We start from the raw sequence: 16,417 nt of genomic DNA on the forward strand, positions 1-16,417 counted from the left end.
GTGCACCAACTGCGGCCTTACCTCGACTGGCAGGCCCAGGCAACTGTAACTCATGCCCTTGTCATCTCTCAGTTGGACTACTGTAATGCGCTCTACCTGGGGTTGCCTTTGAAGACAACTCCGAAGCTTCAACTGCCCAAAATGCCGTGGTCTGGCTGCTTATGGGCAGCAGAAAATATGATCATGTTTCACCTTTGCTAAGGTCACTGCATTGGCTGCCAGTTTGCTTCCGGGTCCAATTCAAGGTGCTGGTTATCGCCTATAAAACCCTTCAGGGTTTGGCGCCTGTGTACCTTCAGGACCACCTCTCCCATCCAAGTTTGGCCCACCCTGTGAGGTCATCTCAGGTTGGTCTTCTCAGAGTTCCAGGCCCAGGGGAGGTATGTGGGGCCCAGGCTCATGGGAGGGCCTTCCCAGTTGCTGAAGCAATGTCTGCTGTATGTAGCTTATCTTGATTCCTGATCTTCAGCTTCGCTTGACTGCACCCCTCATTTGCTCCTGAGTAGTTCTTTTTATAGACTACTGGCTTCCAGTCCTCAGCTTCCCCTGACTATGCTCTTTGCTTTCTCCTGAGAAAGGATGTGTATTGACTCCTGGCCTTCTACCTCCTGCTCTGTTGAGTCCTGATGATGTGCCTGATGTCTCCTCCCGAGTGGTTCCCTGCCCCCCACCCCCACATCAGTACATTAAACAGGAGAGGGACCTGCTTGTTGACTCTGATCATAGATACCAGGAGAGCTGAGATGGCAAACCCAAGTAATTTTCTAGCTATTAGACAAACTTCCTCCAGGTGAGTCAGCTAGGCTTGGTTTGAAATCTGACCCTGCTATGGGAGATCATTGTTAATGCAGCCATTTAGTTGCATAAAGAGCAGCTGGACAATGCCACCTGCACATCTGGTGATTCACTCTGCCAACATGGCTGTCTCCTATGTGGAATGAGATTATGATAAAATCTTCCACGTTTGTTTACTCGCTTGTTGGTGAATTGATCAGGAACTCCTGATGAAGCTGTAAGCCATAAAAGAGAAGTCTAACTAGAAAAGGAGAATGAGTGGCCATCTGCAGGTTATAGCCCATAAAAATGGAAGTTGAATGAGCTTTATTTACATGATCATGACTGTTCTTTCTTATATCATGCATTGTAGGCCATATATTACATTTTATATAGCACCTTTCATTCCAGCTGATCAAAAAGGACTTTGTAAGTAATATTACCTCTACTCTGTTGCCAGTGAACTGCAGTTTGACTCAAATTTTCAGAGAGATTTCCCAAAATGCAGCCTAAAGTGTCAAATGGGACGGGAGTAAGACACTGGGAGAGTTGACACCACACGGGAAATTAGCCACAGTAATGTATCCTGAGAGCACTCGATAGATCCTTAAGCTGCTTTGGAATTCATAAGTACAAGCAATTGCAGCTGCCATTAAGTACTAAGCTCTTTTGGAAATGTAAACCTTATTTTAGTGTAAGCTGAGCTCCATTGGAAACCTGACATCAATTGTGCATGTACAGCACTCATTCCTACATGTTTTTGTTTGATACTTGCAGGATCACAATTTGAACTAATCCATGAATGCATTGTGTATGAAAAAGTTATACTGGAATTAGATAGTCGTGCACCTTTTCAGAAACTATTTTTGTAAATAGCATTCAGTGGAGATCTAGAGTCTGTGTGTCAGAAGGGTCCCCTGGAGTGTGGGAGGCAGCATCTACTTGCATGGCAGTGCCTGACAGGAAGTTAAAAACTCAAGACCAGCTGGTGGTTTTTGGAAGGTAAGCTGCACACAAGTTGCAATTTCATCTTGAACTTGAATCCCTCCAACATCCTATCTAGCAAATCTAAGTGTCCCACAGCTGCAGAACATTTTCCAGTATCTCTGAGGCTGACATGCATTGCTCCTACCCTGCACCCACATCCCCGTTCCAAAAGGGTTGACAGGAGCTTGCCACAGAAGCTGCAGGACTTACAATCCTGTGGCATGTCATACGGGAGGCAAGTGTCTTCCCAGCCCTGACCCCTGCTCCTCTCTGACTGTCCTTCCTGCTCACACCTACTGCTAAATACAGCCTCCTTGCAGACCACCAGCAGATGTGCCAATGTCCTGACGTGCCTTCTGGACATGCAGCAGCACCTACAGAGCACCAAGGGATGCCTGTCCTGATTGCAAAGGTAGCTGGAGTGCCTGCAGGCTAACCTGCGTCAGCACAGTCACAATATGCTACCCACATCCCTACGCCCCTGCATCACCACAGCCTGTAGCAGATAATTGCCATAGATTAATTCTGCTCTGTGTCAAAACGTGCTTCCTCTTGTCAGTCCTAAATTTCCTGGCAATCAGTTTCGTAGTATGACTAGTGTTGGGGGTGGGTGGGGTTTCTCTCTATCCACTTTCTCCACACCATGCATAGTTTTACAAACATCTATCATGTCTCCCTCTAGTCACCTTTTTACTTTCCTTAAGGAAAAGAAGCTTAGGAGATCATCCAGCATTCTGTGTGTGCATGTGTCCCCCTATCAACTTCGCAATGCCTGGACCAATATGAACCAAATTGAGTACAGTTGTAGGGACACCTCAATGGCATAGCTTGATGATGATGATGTCATCACAAGATGATGATGTCAAGATGGCAGACACGTAAACGTTTGAGGCACAAGAGGGCTAACTTGTAAATGGAGGACAGGTCTATCAATACCTATTATTATTATTATTTATTATTATTTTACATTTATAACCCACTTTCCTCCAAGGAGCCCAGAGCGGTGTGCTATATACTTAAATTTCTTCTAACAACAACCCTGTGAAGTAGGTTAGGCTGAGAGAGAAGTGACTGGCCCAGAGTCACCCAGCAAGTCTCATGGCTGAATGGGGATTTGAACTCGGGTCTCCCCGGTCCTAGTCCAGCACTCTAACCACTACACCATGCTGGCTCCACTACCTACTACATACCTACTACCTACCTACCACTACCTACTAGCCTGGTGGCTATAGGCCACCTCTAGCCTCAGAGACAAGATGCCACTACCAGTTGCAGGGGAGGTGAGCAACAGCAAGAGAGAGGGCATGCCCTCACCTCTTTCCTGTGGGCTTCTCTGAGGCATCTGGTGGGCCACTATATGAAACAGGATGTTGGACTAGATAGGTCTTGGGCCTGATCCCCCAGGGCTGTTCTTAAGACGATGGAGGTGTGAACGTTTGAGGTGCAAGTGGGCTACCTTTTGGACTGCCTAACAGATTTGGACCAAATTTGATGCAGTTGCGAGTGACACAAAAGGACACTACAATGGCATACTTTGTGATGATGTCAGTGATTCAAAATGGTGGATGTGTGAATGGTTGAGGCACAAGTGGTCTAACTTGTGAAGATGGTAATTTTCTATTAAGATTATAGTGAAAAGAAAGTAGGCAGATTAGTTATTACCAGTTATTACCAGAACAACTTGTTTCTAAAGTAAAAAGCCCCAGATGTTGTAACCTTACCTCATAAGGGAGGTGCTTTGGCCCCCTGATAATCTTGGCTACCCTCTTCTGCACCCTTTTTCAGTTCTACAATATCCTTCTTGAGCTATAGTCACCAGAACTGGACACAGTATTCCAAATGTGACCAAACCATAGGTTCCCAGAGGCATCTGATGGGCCACTGTAGGAAACAGGATGCTGGCCTAGATAGCCCGTGGGCCTGATCCAGCAAGGCTTTAATGTCCTCTGCCTCTTTTAGAGATCTGGCCTGGTATGCTCTGGTAAGGTTTTCTGTAGGGAATCAGGTTGTATTCTCAAGTGATAAAAATAACTTTGTCAGTATTTAAACCTATAATTGCTTTTCACATCTACCCATGTTGGAGCACCCGGCACATTTAGAAGAAACACTCACCATGTAACAAGTAGTTCTAAGTGATTAGAGGGGAGCCATGGGCACACACACAAAGAGACATAAGCCCTCTTCTCTTTGGAAAGTTGGCTAAAAATTGTTGGGAATTCTCTCTGGTAAGAGATACCCTTCTATCACAGCAGAGTGCACAGAGGCAAAACACAGCGGTGTCTGCCTAGGCATGCATGTATGCTGAGAATAAAAGAAACTTGGAGCCAGTTCATTGTTTCAGATCAATATAAGGACTCTTTCTTAGTGAACTCCATTCTAGATAGTAAAGTGAAGAGATTGTATTTTTAATCTAGCTAGCTAGCTGGATGCAGAGGGATGGAGTCTGCATTTCTGCACACATGGTGCAGGGAGAGAAAAGTGTGAGTGTTGCAAGGGGGAAGAAGAGGAGGTGGCAAGAAGGAAGGAAGTCGCTGAGAGTAGCAATCTACATACCAAAGGGATAGTGTCAGAGCAGTCGAGAAAGGATGACCAATGTCTTGACCCCTCTAGTCATCTGACTCACTAATCTGTCCCCCTCTGTCACGGAGACATGAGACAGCGCAAAGTCCTTCACTTCCAACAAAAATGACAAGTAAATGTTGCCTTGCAATGGTACCACAATCTCTAAAACAAACACGAGAAGCCAGCCTTACTCCCAAGAAAAGTGTTTAGAACCTAGTTAATCTATGGAATTCTCTGCCACAAGATGTGGTGACAGCAACCAGCCTGGGTGGCTTTAAAAGGGGCTTAGATGAATTCATGGAAAACAGGTCTATCAATGGCTACTAATCTGGTGTCTATGAGCCACCTCCAGCCTCAAAGGCACAATGCCTCTGAATATCAGTTGCAGGAGTGCAGGCATGCCCTCACTTGCCTGTGGTCTTCCCAGAGGCATCTGGTGGGCCACTGTGTGAAACAGGATGCTGAACTAGATAGGCCTGATCCAGCTGGGCTGTTCTTTTGTAACTTGAGAGTAAGCATTTAAGTTGCATGAAAGTCCTAAATATTGGCGGTAGTCTGACATCTGTTCCTATTTGGGTGGCATGTCTTAGAAGCATTCTACATTACAAACTAGAGAGAATACTCACAGTATCACTAAATTCACAGTGAAGAACTCATCAGCTTGCTTCAACATGACCACAAATTAGAACTTGCAACATTCCTTTGCATAGCTCACATCCAGAGGGTTTGTGCAGACATGGAGAATCAGTACTGGGGATTCATGCTTGTGGTGAGTCATATGGGCAAATTGGTTCACTAGAATTTTGGTACATCATCACAAACCTTGCAAACACAGCTTGTAACATGCTGGAAAAGTGAAATGAATTTATCCCTATTCTACAGCTGCATCACACAATGTTTAGTAGTCAGGAAGTGAGACGTGCTTACAATGGATGAGTTTATGACATCTGTTTAAGTAATGAAGAACAAAACTTGCCTTTCTATAATAATGTTGAGCATTTCTGGCCAAAGTATGGCCATTTTGTGTAATGTTCGGAGGAATCACTTGAGGTTTCAGTGGCTAAAGTACAATTATCTCTTACTCATCTTTACCAAAATATTGCAGAAAAGCTAACATTACTTGCCAGTTTGTGTGTCTTCATTATTTTGAATGGAACCATAGCAGGAACTAAGCAAAACTTTATGGTTCTGAAGAAGGAACTTTATGGTTATTGCCAAATATGGTAGGGCCAAAGCAACTCCTGGCCATACATATACTATTTTAAGAGATAGGAACAGAAAATTATAACAACAAATATTTATTTACTTCTTTTCAACAAAAGTTTCCAAAGCACTTTACATAGACAAATAATAAATACATAAATAAGATGGCTCCCTGTCCCCAAAGGGCTCACAGTCTAAAAAGAAATATAAGATAGACACCAGCAACAGTCTCTGGAGGGGTACTATGCTGGAAGTGGATATGGCCAGTTGCTCTCCTCCTGTTAAATAAAGAGAATCGCCATGTTTAAAAAGGTGCCTCTTTGCCCAGTTAGCAGGGGTCTTTAATCTTTATAAGATTAAATTACAGTAGATTTCAGGCTAAAAATAAGAAATTGGCTAAATTTTCTGTACAAGGCTTTGAGTGTTTTTACAGTAGGCTTAAATGCACTTCTGAGGGGCTAACTACACATTACACTCAAATGCATGTAACTAAGCTCCGGTGCTGTTTTATGAAATGAAAGTCCACTTTTGCAAGAAGTAATAGCCCCATTCAGACATTATGTTGTACATGCATACATGTGTTTGTATACATATACATGTTTTTGTGTGATCAACTGGCCAGTTTCACACATCATGTTGAGCCTGTGATTCAGCTAAGCTACCAAAGCCATAAGCATACACATGGTTCCTGTGTCAGGTCTCAGGAAGGATGAGATTGGGCATAACATATGAACCTACCAGGTACCAGGAATTTGACATTTGTCCCATTTCAGATCTCGATTACAGATGTCAGGTTCCATACTGCAAGTAAGACAGAATATGCCAAAATTCGTGGATTTGTATGCCACACCCAGTCTCTGCATATCTCTGCATTTTGAACAGCATCTTTTCTCTTTGTTTCAGTAATAAGGAGGATCAACTGTTGGAAGTGAAGGACTTTGCGCTGTCTCTTGTCTCAGTGACATAGGAGGACAGACTAGTGAGCCAGAGGGCTAGAGGGTCAAGACATTGGTCAACCCTTCTCTACTGCTCTGACACTATCCCTTTGGAAAGTAGATTGCTAATCTCAGGGACACTTCTTCCTTCCTCTCTCCCCCCTCTTCCTGTTCCTTCTGCCTTGCAACATGCAAGCTCCTCTCCCTGCACCATATGTGCAGAGATGCAGAATCCATCTGCATCCAGCTAGATAGATAGATTAGAGATCCTAACTCCTCACTTTCCTATCTAGAATGGAGTTCTTTAATAAATGCCATATATATTGATTTGAAACTATGAACTGGCCCCAAATTACTTTACTCTCAGCATACACGCACACCTAACCAAATTCCACTGTGTTGTGCCTTTGTGCACTCTGCTATAATGAAAAAGGGATTCTCTTACCAGAGAGAATTCCCAACATCAACAAAAATCTATTTTTATCAAGTCAGAACGAGGTGGGCTTAAGTTGAAAGAAAATGTACAGTTTCATCGCTATATCAGAACCTCTCCTTGTGGTGATGCTAGAATTTCCTCACCACATGAAGCAGCACAAGAGAGTATGATCAGTTTTGCTTTCCAATTGAACCATCTGAGAAAATAAGATTAAATCTAACCTACCTCACAGGGTTGTTGTGAGGAGAAACATAACTATGTATCCTGCTCTGGGCTCCTTGGAGGAATAGGGGAATATAAATGTAAAATAAATAAATAAATAAATATAAATATACACACACACACACATCCTTCCTGAAACTGAAAGTTGAGCTTGTGAACTTGGGGCTCCAGCAGCCCAGTGAAATCACAATTTGGCATGAAGTGATTTAAGTTAATGTAAACATGAACCTGTGTACAGGCACCCCTCAAATGCAGGATACAGATAGGAAGTGTACTTTTGTTATGTGCATTGAACATAACGTATGGATAAGTGTATGTGTGTATAGATCTGTATGTGCATGCACTGTACACAGATTGTATGTACAGGGGCAGAGCCACCATTGCACGAATGGGTTCAAAGAACCTGGGCTGCACCCTTCAGGCCGCTTACCTTAGCCATGCCCCCTGACATCAGATGTGGGGGCATAGTTTAGCTTGCAAATGGGGCTGGCCAGTGCCATGTTCACAGTGTGGCCGAGAGTGCAGCTCTCCCTGCCTTTTAAAGGTGAATGTGGCACTGGCCGATTTTGCTCCCAAATGGGGCTGCACAGCCCCATTTGCGAGCTAAACTACTCCCCCTGACATCAGATGCAGGGGGCATGGCTAACCTTCACTTCCTGCATCTGATGTCAGGTGCTGACATGTGGTGCAGGGGGTGGGGCTGGGGGGGGGTCACCGCCGGCCTCCCTCCGTGCCTGTATATGTGTGTTGAACATAATGGACAGGGTCTCACGATCTGTGAGACCCAGTCTGGGGAAGTGAGCGGGAAGCCCACTCTCTCTGCTCACAAGCAGGGAGGGAGCCCTGCTGACCATACGATTGCCGGCTCCGAGACGTAGCCGGCGGGGGCTGGGGAGCTCGGGGGCCACGTGGCCCCTGGAAGCCCCAATATGCCCTGTACGAGCGCGCAGGGCATACTGGGGAGACCCCTGAGCCGAGAGGCTGCTTTTAAGCCTCCCGGCCGGGGGTCTACTCACAAATAGCCGTGGTGCAGAGCTACACCGCAGCTACTCACAAGCAGATAGCCCAGGTTTGCGGAGTGCTCACTCCGCAAACCCGGGCTAAGGGGTGGGCTACAGGAGCGGGCTAGCCGCTCCAGAACCACCGGGCTCGGCTGCAAGCCCGGTGGTTCTGACGACCCGCAAAAATCGGGCTAGGCTTTCCTAGCCTGATTTTTGTGATCATCAGAATAGCCCCATTGTGTGAATAAGGCTAATTTAGAGCCTATATGTGGTGGGAAAGGGAGGAGTGGCTTAACCCTTTTCCTGCCTGCTACTCCTCTACTCCAAATCTCCCCTCCCCTCCCACCCATTCCAGGCTTTTCATTGTTGGGAACCAGCATTGGAGCTCAGGTACCAGTGCAATTAATAAGTTGTAGTTAGCCCTCAATTCTCTCTTTATATGTACCTCATTGGGATATAGTTAATGAGGGAGGAAACATAAAGTTAGTGTTCCATTTGCATTCTAGACTGATTTAACCCTCACATGTGAATATATTTTTAGGTTCAAAGGTAACAATTTTGATACTTTATTACACTAGTTTGAGTTGCCATTGTTAGGTCCACCATTAATATCTAATTTTTGAGACAAATAGTTCACAGCTCTTTGCTGTGTTACGTCTGGTTTGGGGTGTGAAAGAAGCAAGTGAGTATATGTTTTCTATATGCATATCTAGGAGGTTCTTCTAACTATGGTAACTATCAAAACAGTTTTATTATTATTTATTTATTTAGCATATTTCTATACCGCCCAAAACACAAGTTCTCTGGGCTTTAAAACCTCTGGGTTTTAAAGTTAATAGTAGTAATAAGAGGTTTTTTCAACTGGTCTGGCAGGCACAAGGTGGCACTTCTGAGGAGTCTGACAGTGATTTATAATATGGTTTCCGTCTGAGCTTAGCCCATGTGACCGGGGTCTGGGGGACATGAGCGGTTGTGAAATCTAGGCACTTTAGCCACATTCTGGATTGTAGCCACTGCAAAATTAGAAGTAGAGCAGCTCCAGACCCTGCAAAGCAATCGATAGAGCTTGCACAAAAATAGTAACTGCTCTATATAGGAACCTCCTGGGAGTCAGTATGTATGTTGAAGGCTTTGTCTTCTGGCAGGTTAGCAGGGTGTGTGCTTCCTCTCATAGAATTCCCAGATTAGCAGAGGCCTTGGGCTGCCAGGACTATTCCAGCTCAACAGTCACAGCCTGAGGTTAAAAGTGGGGATTGGGGCTGGCCAAGAGTTTCTAGCTAACAAGTGGCTCAAGATACAGAAAGAAGTCCAAGATCCATTTGCTGAGAGCACTACTCCAAATCCACCTGTTGCTAGGAACAGGATCAAAATGTTTCAGGGCTGGGAAAGATCTCTGCCTGTTACCCTGGAGAGTTACAGTCAATAATAGAGAACTAGCTGGGCCGGGCACAGAGCATCTGGGCCTCTAGTTCCCCCAGCTGCTTTCTCCCCCCCCCCACCCCACCCCCCACTGCTGACCTAATGGCAGGTAAATGGGCCCGGAGAGGGAGGCTGTGCCGCCCTCTCCACTGACTGCTCAGCCGTTCTTCTCACCTCTCTGTGCAGGTGCAGAGAGGCTTCATTCGGCCCCAGTACAGGCCAACCTGACATTTGGCTGGCAGGTGGGCTTGGCTGGTCTCCTTGGGCAGCACTATGCAGGTGTGGCAGGAGGGCAGCAGTTTCCTTTTCCCCACCTGCCCATCCTCACCGTGGTCAGCGGCATCTGGGCTGTCTGGGCACTTTTCCTTTATTTGTTTGTTTGTTTGTTTGTTTGTTTGTTTGTTTGTTTGTCATATTTTTATACTGCCTAATATGTATTATAGGCGGTGTACAAAATTTAAAATATCTAGGCGGTGTACAAAATTTAAAATATTTTAAAGTCACAAATTAAAATACACTAGCCAACCCGCACAGAGCATCTGTGTGCTCTTTGGGGCTGGCTGTTCCCTTCTCTCTCCTGCCTCACTCTCCCTCCCTCCCTTCTGCCCCACACTCTTGCCTCTCTTCCCCTCCCTCCCACCCCACTCTCTCTTGCCCTCCCTCCCCCTCCCACCCCTTTCTCTCACCCTCCCCTCCCTCTCACCCTCCTGCCCCAGTCTCTCCTGCCCTCCTTCCCCTCCCCCTGCTCCTCTCTCCTGTCCTCCCCCTGCCCCACTCCCTCTTGCCCTCCCCCTCCCCCTGCCCCACTTCCTCTTGCCCGCCCCCTCCCTCTTGCTCTCCCCCTGCCCCCTCCTTCTTGTCCTCCCCTTTGCCCTCCCCCCTCCCTCTTGCCCCCCTCCCCTTTGCCCCCCTCACCCCTTGCACTCCCCCCTCCACCTGCATTTTTAAAAGTTCTACTTACCCGGCCACCACCACCACTCCTCCTCCCGCGCGGCGAACAGGAAAGTCCCGCCGCCCGGTTCCCTCCCACCCCAGTCTCCCACGGGCTCCTCCTAGCCTGGCTGGCGCACCTGGCCGAGAGCCGCCTTCGTGGCTTGTCCCACCGGCGGGCCCGCCACACCAAGTGCTGCCTTCGCAGCCTGCTGTGCCTGCTGCCGCCGCTTGCCACTCTTTGCAGCCAGTGGTAGGCCAGCCACCTCTCCCCCCACCTTCTGCCCCAGTATCGGGGCTGCCCACTGCCCACCAGCCGGCTGGCCGGCCGCCTCACCACCTCGGCCCTCGGCTGGGCCCGCCACCGCTTCACCGCGGCTGGGCCGGGCCCGCAGCCACCACCCGTCACCAGGCCGGGCTCACCAGCGGCCATGGCTCGCAGCAGCCAATTCTCCTCCTCCTGGGTGTGCCAGCCAATCAGGCGCCTCCACAGCCCAGCCAATCAGCTGGGCTGCCGGGACACATTTTCCCTGGCACACCCAGGAGAAATCCTCTATAATAAAGTGCTAAGTGAGTGTCCATGCCTTTGGAACATTGGGGTCTGCGTCTGTGTCTCCATGGGCTGTTCTGGGCCTGCGCAAAGCGCAAGCCCAGAACAGCCCGAGGGAGACACGACCGCCGACACCAGGCGGCCATGCCGCTGCTGGAGGAGTTCCGAGCAGGAGCTCCCTGCCGGGGGTGGTGACAAGGAACGGACGGAGGCTGCGGGGCGTTGCCGCAGGGGGGATGAAGGAGAGGCAGGCGGCTTGGGGGGCTTTTTCTCAGCCAGGCCCATCATTCGCACCAAGGATGGGCCCGGGCAGCGTGGCTCCCTCTCATTAATGCTGGGCGGGCGGGCGGGGGTGGCAGACAGAGGAGCAAGGCAGCTGTGGCAGCCCCCGGCCCCGTAGCAGCGCGTTAGTGGCTGCTGGCGAGGAGGATCCCTCCTCGGGGGACCGAGAGGTTGCTGACGGAGGGGGATGGGTTGGGAGGCTGCTTTGCTCGATCCCAGTCGCGCCCGGCGGCTTTTCCGGCAGAGGCGTCTCTGCCGGCTGCAGAGATATGGTCCTGGAGAGGGAGGCCTTCGGTGCAAGGAGGGGGCTGCAAACAGAAGACGAGGGGCGGGGTCAGGCTGGCTCTTTTGCAAGCATGCTGAGCGGCTGCTGCGACTGAAGCGCTCCCCCCCCTTTGGAAGCCAGCCCCTGCCAGCCCCGCCTCCCACCCTGCTGAGCATCCCGTCCAGGTGCTGCCAGGGAACCTGTCCACCAAGGCAGTGTTGCGGGGAAAGGGGGGGAGGTCAAGGGGCACACAATGCCCACGGCAGTGTTTGGATGCCTGCTGCGCCGAGCCGCGCTGCACCCTGGCGGTCGGGCAGCAGCAGCTTGCCTCCTTCCGCTGCTACCTCTTCAACTGCATCTACTGCGGCCGCGCCGTCTGCCTCTTCTCCCCGCAGCGCGGCTACAGCAGCTACTACCTGGAGCCCTGCAGCAACCCACCAAGTCCGGATAAGAAGGGCCTTCCATCGCAGCACCCTCCACTGTCTCCGAGCTGGAGTTTGGTTCATTTCTTAAAACTGTGTTGAAATGTGCCCTGAAGCTTTGCCTATGGTCCTGGGGAGGGATAAGCATTTAGCACATGCCCAGAGGGCTCTGTTGTTTTGCACGTTCCAGGGTGAGTCCCAACTTTGAGAACGGAACAGTTTGAGAAAGGAAGGAAAAGGACAAAAGAAACAAGGAGGGAAGGAAGGTAGGAAACAAAGAAGTAAGAAAGGAAGGAAAAGGAAAGAAAAAGGAGAAAAGAATGAAGGGGAAAGGACCAAAAAAAAAAAAAAACCCCACAGAAAAAAGGGAGCAGCAGCCAACCACAAAGAGCGAGCCCGTTAAAGAAAGAAAAGAGAAAAAGAGAAATAAAAAAGAACGATGGGAGTGAGAAGAGGTGGAAGAAAGGAAGGAAAGGAGAGAGAGAGAGGGAGAGAGAAGAAAGGAAGGAAAGGAAACAGAGGAAGAGGGAGAGAAAAGGAAGGAGAGAGAGAGAGAAAAGGAGAGGAGGGCGAAAGAGAGAGGCAGAAGGAATAAAGGAAACCACAACAACAAGAAAAAAGGTCCTAGCGCCCGTTATTTTAACGGGCTTAAAAATACTAGTATATATATAGATGACAATAAAAACAATAGAATAACATTAATAAAACAAGTTTTTTTGAATTATTAAGATTAATTCTAATTAAAAGCCTGAGAGAACAGGAGGGTCTTGAGGTTCTTTCTGAAAACAAACAGAGAAGGAGATGCTCTTGTTTCAGCAGGAAGCTTATTCCAAAGCCCCAGGGCAGCCACAGAGAAAGCCCAGTCCTGGGTTGCCACCAGATGAGCTGGTGGCAACCACAGCCAGACCTCTCCAGAAGATTGTAACAGGCAGCAGGGATTATGATAAAGGAGGCGCTCTCTCAGACAGCCTGGACCCAAGCCATTAAGGGCTTTATAGGTAATAACCAGCACTTTGTATTTCACCCGGAAACATATTGGCAGCCAGTGCAGTTCTTTTAGAACCGGTGTTATGTGGTCCCAGCATGTTGTCCCAGAGACCAATCTGGCTGCCGCATTCTGTACCAATTGTAGTTTCCAGACTATGTACAAAGGCAACCCCACATAGAGTGCATTACAGTAGTCAAGCCTGGAGGATACCAGCATATGTACCACTCTTTTAAGGCCATTCACCTCTAGAAATGGATGTAGCTGATGTATCAACCGAAGCTAATAAAAAGCACCTCTGGCCACTGCCTCAGCCTGAGAAATCAGGGAGCACTTTGGGTCCAGGAGCACTTTTCCCCCACTCGCCCATCCCCACTGTAGTCAGCGGCACCTGGGCTGTCTGGGCACTTTCCCCCCACCTGCCTATCCCCACAGCCCAGCATGGTCAGTGGCATCTGGGCTGTCTGGGCACTCAATTTCTTTCCACCTGCCCACCCCTGCCTTATTTACCTTTGCCTGCTGAGAAAACTCTCACGAGAGCAGCCACGCATGGGATTAGCAATGAGTACGTCTTAGAGAAATATAGATAGATAGATATTGAATTATTTATTTATTTATTTATTTATTTATTTATTTATTTATTTATTTGAACATTTTTATACCAGCCAAAACTTACGTCTCTGGGCGGTTTACAACAGAATTAAAACAAAGTAAAACATTCATTAAGACAAAAATGTAGGGGGAACACACACATTACAACAATTTTAAAATAATATTTTAAAACAGCATTAAAACCATTAAAACAACATTAATTAAAAGCCTGGGTGAAGAGATGTGTCTTTAAAGACTTTTAAAAAGCTGTCAGAGATGGGGAGGCTCTTATTTCACTAGGGAGCGCATTCCAAAGCCTTGGGGCAGCAGCGGAGAAGGCCCGTCCCTGAGTGGCCACCAGACGAACTGTTGACAGCTGCAGACGGACCTCTTGAGCAGATCTCAGTGGGCGGTGGGGTTCATGCCGAAGAAGGCATTCCCTTAAATACCCAGGGCCCAAACTGTTGAGGGCTTTATAGGTTATAACCAGCACCTTGTATTTTGCCCGGAAACATATCGGCAGCCAGTGTAGCTTCTTCAATACAGGAGTTATATGGTCTCTCCGAGATGACCCAGAGACCAGCCTGGTTACCACATTCTGGACCAGCTGTAGTTTCCGGACTACGTACAAGGGCAGCCCTACATAAAATGCATTACAGTAATCCAGTCTGGATGTTACCAGCAGATGTACCACTGTTTTGAGGTCATTCGCCTCAAGAAACAGACACAGCTGGCGTATCAGCTGAAGCTGAAAGAAGGCACTTCTGGCCACTGCCTCAACCTGAGACACCAGGGAGAGGCTTGGATCCAGAAGCACCCCTAGACTGCATACCTGTTCCTTCTGGGGAAGTGTGACCCCATCCATAACAGGCAGATCAAAATCATCTCTCGAGTTCCGACCCCGCACAATGAGTATCTCCGTCTTAGCCAGATTCAGTCTCAGTTTGTTATCCCTCATCCCGCCCATCACCGACTCCAGGCAGGCATTTAGGGAGGTTGTGCCCTCTCCTGATGATGCTGACATGGAGAAATAGATTTGGGTGTCATCAGCATACTGATAGCACCCTGCACCAAATCTCCTGATGATCTCTCCCAGCGGTTTCATGTAGATATTAAACAACATTGGAGACAATATGGAGCCCTGGGGAACACCATACAAAAGTTCATATTTTGAAGAACAGCAGTCTCCAAGGGACACCATCAGAACCTGCCCGAGAGGTAGGCGCGGAACCACTGCAAAGCAGTGCCTCCAACTCCCAACTCCCTCAGACGCTCCAGAAGGATACAATGGTTGATAGTATCGAAAGCCGCCGAGAGGTCCAGAAGGACCAACAGAGTCACTCTTCCCCTGTCAATTGCCAATTGTAGATCATCCATCAGGCCGACCAAGCCAGTCTCCACCCCATAGCCAGCCCGAAAGCCAGTTTGAAATGGGTCAAGATAATCAGTTTCATCCGAGACTGTCTGGAGCTGGGAGGCCACCACCCTCTCAATAACCTTGCCCAGCCACGGAAGGTTGGAGACAGGTCTGTAGTTGTTCAAGACCGAGGGATCCAGGATAGGCTTCTTCAGAAGCAGTCTAATAATTGCCTCCTTAAGACAAGGAGGCATCCTACCTTCCCTCAGAATTAGATGGGCTAAAGGACTGACACCATAAAAGGTAACGCACACACACATAGGATGGTATTGAATGAGAGAGTAGCACAGCACCCAGTTGCCTGATCAAAAATGTTAAGCGTGTGGAAAGGATAGACCTAGGTTGCTGTGAAAAAGGCAAATTCCATGCTAGGGATCATTAGGAAGGGGACTGAAAATTAAAATGCTAATATTATGTCTTTATTCAAACTGATGATTCAGCCACATTTGGAGTACTCTACAGTTCTGGTCACTGTATCTCAAAAAAGATATTAAAGAACTGGAGAAGGTGCAAAAGAGGGCAACCAAGCTGATCCAAGGGCCTAGAGCACCTTCCTTAAGAGGTAAGGTTGCAATGTCTGGAGCTTTTTACTTTAAAAAAAAGGTGACCAAGGGAGACATGATAGAGGTTTGTAAAACTATGCACTGTGTGAACAGAGTAGATAGAAATTTTCCTCCCTCTCTCACAGCACTAGAACCAGGGGTAATCCCATGAAACTGATTGCTAGGAAATTTAGGATTGACAAAAGTCCGTGCTTTTCCACACAATGTATAATTAATCTATGGGATTCTCTGCCATGTGATGTGGTAAATGCCACCAACTTGGATGGCTTTAAAAGAGGCTTAGACAAATTCATGCAGGGCAGTTCTATCAATGGCTACTAGTCTTTATGGCTCTAGGCTACTTTCAGGCTCAGATGTAGGGTGTCTGAGTACCAGTTACAGAGGAGCAGCTGCAGGAGAGAGGGCCTTCATCTCCTGATGTGGGCTTCCCAGAAGCATCTGGTGGGCCACTGTGGGAAACAGGATGCTGGACTAGATAGGCCTTTGACCTGATCCAACAGGATTGCTCTTATGTTATTATGTAGGTATAATCATTTATGTAAGCATAATCAAATATAATCTTATTTGGTATAATCATTTTTTTAAAAAATCATTATACCAAATAGTTGCTGAATACTTGATCCACAACATGAATATTTTACATCTTCCAGTATTTTATAAAAATAGTTGTCTTCAGCACAGGCAGCCCTCCCATGAGGTAGGGTGAGGCAGTCACCTCAGGTGAAAGTACAGGGAGGAGCACAGTGGGCTGGCAAGCACCAGGCCTCTGCCATCACAGGTGCCACCACATCATCCACTGCCAGTGCCCTTCCTCACTCCACTGGAGCACACTGTTCATTTTCCTCTCCTTATCCTTCTGGGGCACACCATTCC

The sequence above is a fragment of the Hemicordylus capensis genome, chromosome 4, assembly GCF_027244095.1.
Source record: "Hemicordylus capensis ecotype Gifberg chromosome 4, rHemCap1.1.pri, whole genome shotgun sequence".
Classification (NCBI taxonomy): domain Eukaryota; kingdom Metazoa; phylum Chordata; class Lepidosauria; order Squamata; family Cordylidae; genus Hemicordylus; species Hemicordylus capensis.